Source organism: Sminthopsis crassicaudata, chromosome 5 (genome assembly GCF_048593235.1).
Source record: "Sminthopsis crassicaudata isolate SCR6 chromosome 5, ASM4859323v1, whole genome shotgun sequence".
NCBI lineage: Eukaryota > Metazoa > Chordata > Mammalia > Dasyuromorphia > Dasyuridae > Sminthopsis > Sminthopsis crassicaudata.
In genome coordinates this window covers 30,722,222-30,729,063 of record NC_133621.1, presented here as the reverse complement: position 1 = coordinate 30,729,063, position 6,842 = coordinate 30,722,222, and positions in this window count along the sequence as shown.

Below are 6,842 nucleotides of genomic sequence, written 5' to 3'. Positions count from 1 at the left end.
TAAAAAAAAAAAAAAAAAAAAAAAAGATTCAGCAACATGAGAACTGAGAATTTCCAGAAGAGAAGACTGGTTTTCAAAGAGGCAGAGCAACTGGAGACCAAATTGCCAACATTTGCTGGATTATGGAAAAAGGGAGTTTCAGGGGAAAAAAAAAAAACAACTATTGAGGATTCTGGGAAGATGGAGGAATGGGCAGTAAATTTCATTCTCTCCAGATTTCCCCAGAAACAGAACAAATTTGTGTCTTAGGATGAACATGATGAAAAATCAAGAAAAAGGGGCAGAACAGGGGTCCTCCTGGACAATGGAAAAGACTCAAAGAAAAACTCCAGGCCAGGAAATAACTACCTCTGAGGTAGCTTCACAGAAACACTCAGTGGGGAACCCCAAGGCTAGCTGGGAGTCTCAGCAGGAACCACAGAAACTTTCTCCCTCCCCACAATGAACAGAGTCAGGGCTCTGAGTCCAGAAAGACTGAGGAAATCTCAGCTGATTAGAAATGCCAGGCCCAGCTGTGCTGCAGAGATGTGGCCCCAGGTGAGAGGGAAATAGCACACCGGGAGTGCAGAAGCAAAGGGGCAGAAACATTAAGTGAGGCAACTCAAATCCAATTTCCTTCAAGTCAAGATGTCATCCTCCTATTTTCTTCCAGAATGAAAGACAAACAACAACAGCAGCAAGTTTTGGATCTGACTGTGTGTTAAGGGACAGGTCAATTTTCTGAGAGCCTCCAGGGCTGTGGATCACAGTATCTGAAGGAGTTGCAGGGCACTCTTTGCTGAAACAGGTGTTACAGAGTGGGAATGAGATAAATTAGAAGCAGAGGAAGAGAAGAGAGGTCAGACAACACAAGGGCCTCTCAGTCTCCTTGTATCATCCTCTCAGAAGAGGAGATCCATTCTGGGTTGGATCTCCAGCAGCCACTGTCAGGTGGTTTCCATGTATTCCAACAACTGTGGGAAGAAGTCATGTTTTCATAAGATTAAGAGCAATGCACTCAATGGAGGGAAGAAGCATCTTACAATTTATTGCAGCGAACAATTCTACAGAATGTCTAAAATGCAGTGTTTTCCATTGTTTTCTTAATAGGCTGTTATTTCCCTGCTACTAATTTCCCTTCTTTAGAAATAGAGTGTTTGTAAAAATTATGCCAGCTATGGCATTATCCTCCTGACTTCAGGAGCTTTCTTCAAGGCTCAGCTGAAATTGCACTTCCATGAGGTCTTTTCTAGCCTTTTCCGCTCCATTGCTAGGAAATCTCTGAGATTAGTTTGCCTCCAACTTATTATTCACACACACACACACACACACACACACACACACACACACACACACACACACCACACCACACTTTTTTTTAAAATTAAAGCTTTTTTATTTTCAAAACATATACAATTTTTCAACATTAACCCTTGCAAAACTTTGTATTCCAATTCCCCCCCCTTTCCCTCACCACCTCCCATTGATGACAAGTAATCCAATATGTGTTAAACATGAGAAAAATATATTTAAATCCAATATATACATGCATATTTATTGCTGCATGAGAAAAATCAAATCAAAAAGAAAGAGAAATGAGAAAAAATAAAATGCAAGCAAACAAAAAGAGTGAAAATACTGTGTTATTCCACACTCAGTTCCCACAGCCCTCTCTCTATGTGTAGATGACTCTCTTCATCACAATATCATTGGAACTGGTCTGAATTAACTCTCTGTTGAAAAGAGGCATGTCCATGAGAATCGATCATTGTATAGTCTTGCTGTTGTCATGTATAATGATCTTCTGGTTCTGCTCATTTCACTCAGCAGCAGCTCATGTAAGGCCTCTATGAAATCATCCTGCTGATCATTTCTTATAGAACAATATTTCATAAGATTCATATACCATAACTTGTTCAGCCATTCTCCAACTGATGGGCATCCACCCACTTTCCAGTTTCTGGCCACTACAAAAGGGCTGCCACAAACATTTTGGCACATGCGGGTCCCTTTCCCTCCTTTAAGATCTTTTTGGGATGTAAGCCCAGTGGTAAACACTGCTGAGTCAAAGGGTATGCCCAGCTTGATAACTTTTTGAGCATAGTTCCAAATTGCTCTCCAGAATGGTTGAATCAATTCACAACTCCACCAACAATGTATTAGTGTTCCAGTTTTCCCACATCCCTTGCAACATTCATCATTATCTTTTCCTGTCATTTTAGCCAATCTGACAGGTTTGTAGTGATATCTCAGAGTTCTCTTAATTTGTATTTCTCTGATTCATAGTGATTTAGAGATCTTTTCATATGACTAGAAATGGTTTTAATTTCATCTGAAAATTGTCTGTTCATATCTTTTGACCATTTATCAATTAGGGAAGGCTTGAATATATTTTTTAATTAATAATTTTTATTTACCAGATATATACATGGGTAATTTTACAACATTGACAATTGCCAAACCCCTTGTTCCAATTTTTTCTCCTCCCTCCCCCAGATGGCAAGTTGACCAATACATGTCAAATATGTTAGAGTATAAATTAAATACAATATATGAGTACATGACCAAACAGTTGTTTTGCTGTACAAAAAGAATCGGACTTTGAAATAGTGTACAATTAGCCTGTGAAGAAAATCCAAAATGCAGGTGGACAAAATTAGAGGGACTGGGAATTCTATGTCGTGGTTCATAATCATCTCCCAGAGTTCTTTCGCTGGGTGTAGCTGGTTCAATTCATTACTGCTCTATTGGAACTGATTTGGTTCATCTCATTGTTGAAAATGGCCTCATCCATCTGAATTGATCATCATATAGTATTGTTGTTGAAGTATATACAATGATTTCCTGGTCCTGCTCATTTCACTCAGATCAGTTCAGTTCTCCAAGCCTCTCTGAAATCATCCTGTTGGTCATTTCTTACAAAACAATAATATTCCATAATATTCATATGCCCACAGTTTATTCAGCCATTCTCCAATTGATGGGCATCCACATAGTTTCCAGTTTCTGGCCACTACAAAGAGGGCTGCCACAAACATTCTTGCACATACTGGTACCTTTCCCTTCTTTAAGATCACTTTGGGATATAAGCCCAGTAGCAACGCTTCTGGGTCAAAGGGTATGCACAGTTTGATAACTTTTTGAGCATAGTTCCAAATTCTCTCCAGAATGGTTGGATATATTCACAATTCCACCAACAATGTATCAGTGTCCCTCCAACATTCTGCATTACCTTTCCCTGTCATTCTAGCCAATCTGACAGGTGTGTAGTGGTATTTCAGAGTTTTCTTAATTTGCATTTCTCTGATTAATAATGGTTTGGAGCATCTTTTCATATGACTAGAAATAGTTTCAATTTCTTTATCCGAGAATTGTCTGTTCATATCCTTTGACCATTTATCAATTGGAGATTGGCTTTTCTGATATATTAGAGTCAATTCTCTATATATTTTGGAAATGAGGGAAGGCTTGAATTCTTATGAATTTGAGTCAATTCTCTATATGTTTTAGAAATGAGGCCTTTATCAGATCTCTGAATATAAAAATGTTTCCCAGCTTATTGCTTCCCTTCTAATCTTGTTTGCATTAGCTTTGCTTTTACAAAAACTTTTAAACTTAATATAATCCAAATTATCTATTTTGTGATCAATAATGAATTCCAGTTCTTTTTTGGCTACAAATTCCTTCCTTCTCCACAGATCTGAGAGGTAAACTATCCTTTGTTCTAATTTGTTTATAATATCACTCTTTATGTCTAAGTCATGAACCCATTTTGGCCTTCTTTATCTTGGTATATGGTGTTAAGTGTAGGTCAGGGCCTAGTTTCTGCCATACTAATTTCCAATTTTCCCAGCAGTTTTTGTCAAATAGAGAATTCTTATCCCAAAAGCTGGGGTCTTTGGGTTTGTCAAAAACTAGATTACTATAGTCATTGACTATTTTGTCCTGACACACACACTTTTTTGCCTTCTTATTTACATGTTGTATCTCTTTAGAATGTAGATTCCTTAAAGGCAGCAACTGTTCTGCCCTCTTTGAGTGTCCTTCCCTACTATCTAGCACAGCTCATGGCACATAGTAAATACTTAATAGATTCCTATTGATTGTTTGACGAAATTAATGCTCAATGCCTTGGGCCAAAGGATACTCTTAAGATTCAATGAACAAGATTTAAACTCAATTTCAAAAGCACTCACTGAGTGTTTTGTGCAGAGCATTATATTAGACATTGAGGAATATAAATTTTAGCTAAATATGGGTGTATGAAAATTGGATAAGGGTTTAATTTCTATAGAATTATGAAAAAAATTAGAAAAATGCAGAGAAATGAAACTTAAATCAGAGATGAAACAAAACCCTAAAGGTTACAAAATTTATAGAGGGAAGGCATAAACTGGAATAAGAAATGAGATTTAATCAGGGGTGGGAACTCACTCACATGGGGGAATTAAGCACTCCAGATAAGCTGAAACCTCAGTAGTAAGTCAATGGGAAATCAAAGGAGGGGCTATGTTTTGGGGCTAGAGTATAAAAAAGTCCTATCTCTTGATTTTAAAGGCACTTACTAGCTTAGACTCCCACTCTTGCAAGAATGTAAAATAAAATCCTTTCCTGCCTTCATTAGCAGCTGTATAAAATTCTTTGTAAGATACTTTTCTTTTATACCTGTTGTGTGAGTCAGGACAAATCACTTCACCTGTTTGCCTCAGTTTTCTCATCTGTAAAATGGGAAAATGATAGTACCTACTTCCCAAGATGGTTGTATCAAATGAAATAATAATTGTAAAGTGTTTGGCACAGTGTCTGCCCATTGTAAGGGCAATATAAATATTAGCTATTATTTTATGAAGAGAACTTTCAATCAATCACACACACAAAGATATGTTTTGTTATTAAATAATTCATGACAAGTATACAAGAGATATAAATATAAGATACAAGCAAAAACTTCCATTGCCAGCTATGGGGTAGGGTTGGCCATCAGGAAAGGCTTAAGGAAGAGTTAGCAACTGAACTGAGCTCAGAGAAACTATAGCATGTACTGTGACCACACCCTGGTGAAATGATCTTGGCAGACAAGCTAAACCAGGTTAAGGGCACTGATTTAGAGCTGAAAGTAGTCATCATGCCCATCCCCACCCCACCTTCATTTTGTAGATACTGATACTAAGGTCCAGAAATATTAAGATGTTTCCCCAAGGTCACCCAGGTAATGAGTTACATAATAAACTACTATAATAAAATTAAAAAAAACAAAACTTACCATATTAGTCTAAAATTATGGCCCATTTCATATCCTAAGCAACTAAGTAAATGAATCCTTAGGCTTGTCACTTATACATTTGTGTGTAAGATTAGATCCCTAAAGTACTTCATTCTTTCAAGATGATGTAAGGAATATGTGTTTCTGTGTGTGTGTGTATGTGTGTATTACTCAAAAAAGGGATTGAGATGAGATGAAATTTTAAAGTTTTAAAATATAATAGAGTAGTAAACTTGGGGAAAACAAGATTATAGTTAGAAATCTATTAGTATATATAATCTAAATGCATGTGTATAATGTACACATATAATATAAATATATGTATGTACATATAACCTTTTATAAATTGTATATAATATTGCATGAGCAATTTTATTTTATTTTATTATTTTTTAAATTAATTTTATATTTATAAAAATTTTTGACAGTACATATGCATGAGTAATTTTTTTTTGATAACATTATCCTTTGTATTCATTTTGCCAAATTTTCCCCTCCCTCCCTCTACTCCCTCCCCTAGATGACAGACAATCCTATACATATTAAATGTGTTATAGTAAGGGGCAGCTAGGTGGCATAGTGGATAGAGCACCAGCCTTGAATTCAGGAGAACCCGAATTCAAATTTGATCTCAGACACTTAATGCTTCCTAGCTGTGTGACCCTGGGCAAGTCACGTAACTCCAGCCTCAGGGGGGAAAAAAAAGTGTTACAGTATAACCTAGATACAATATATGTGTGTAAATCCAATTTTCTTGTTGCACTTTAAGAATCGGATTCCGAAGGTATAAGTAACCTGGGTAGATAGACAGTAGTTCTAACAGTTTACATTCACTTCCCAGTGTTCCTTCTCTGGGTGGAGTTGTTTCTGTCCATCACTGATCAACTGGAAATGAGTTGGATCTTCTTTATGTTGAAGATTTCCACTTCCATTAGAATACATCTTCATACAGCATTGAAGTGTACAGTGATCTTCTGGTTCTGCTCATTTCACTCAGCATCAGTTGATGTAAGTCTCTCCAAGCCTCTCTGTATTCCTCCTGCTGGTCATTTCTTACAGAGCAATAATATTCCATAACATTCATATACCATAATTTACCCAACCATTCTCCAATTGATGGACATCCATTCATCTTCCAGCTTCTAGCCACTACAAAAAGGGCTGCCACAAACATTTTGGCACATACAGGTCCCTTTCCCTCCTCAGTATTTCTTTGGGATATAAGCCCAATAGCAGCACTGCTGGATCAAAGGGTATGCACAGTTTGATAACTTTTTGGGCATAGTTCCAAATTGCTCTCCAGAATGGCTGGATTCTTTCACAACTCCACCAATTGCATGAGCAATTTTAAAGAATTTTAAATAAAGTCCTTTTTTCTTCTAGGTTGAAGTCCCTGTCTATTAATATTAAGAGACAGGAGGGTTATTTTTCCAAATCAGACCCTCTTTCTTCAGTCTGTGGATGACATCATCCATCTCAGATAAAAGATTTGAATAAAGATAGAAAAGCAAATGGCAAAAACTGAAATTCTAGAAGTTACAGATTCCTGATTTGTTGTTCTTCCTAAGGCTCTAATACTGTTAGATCCATAAGGTTTGAG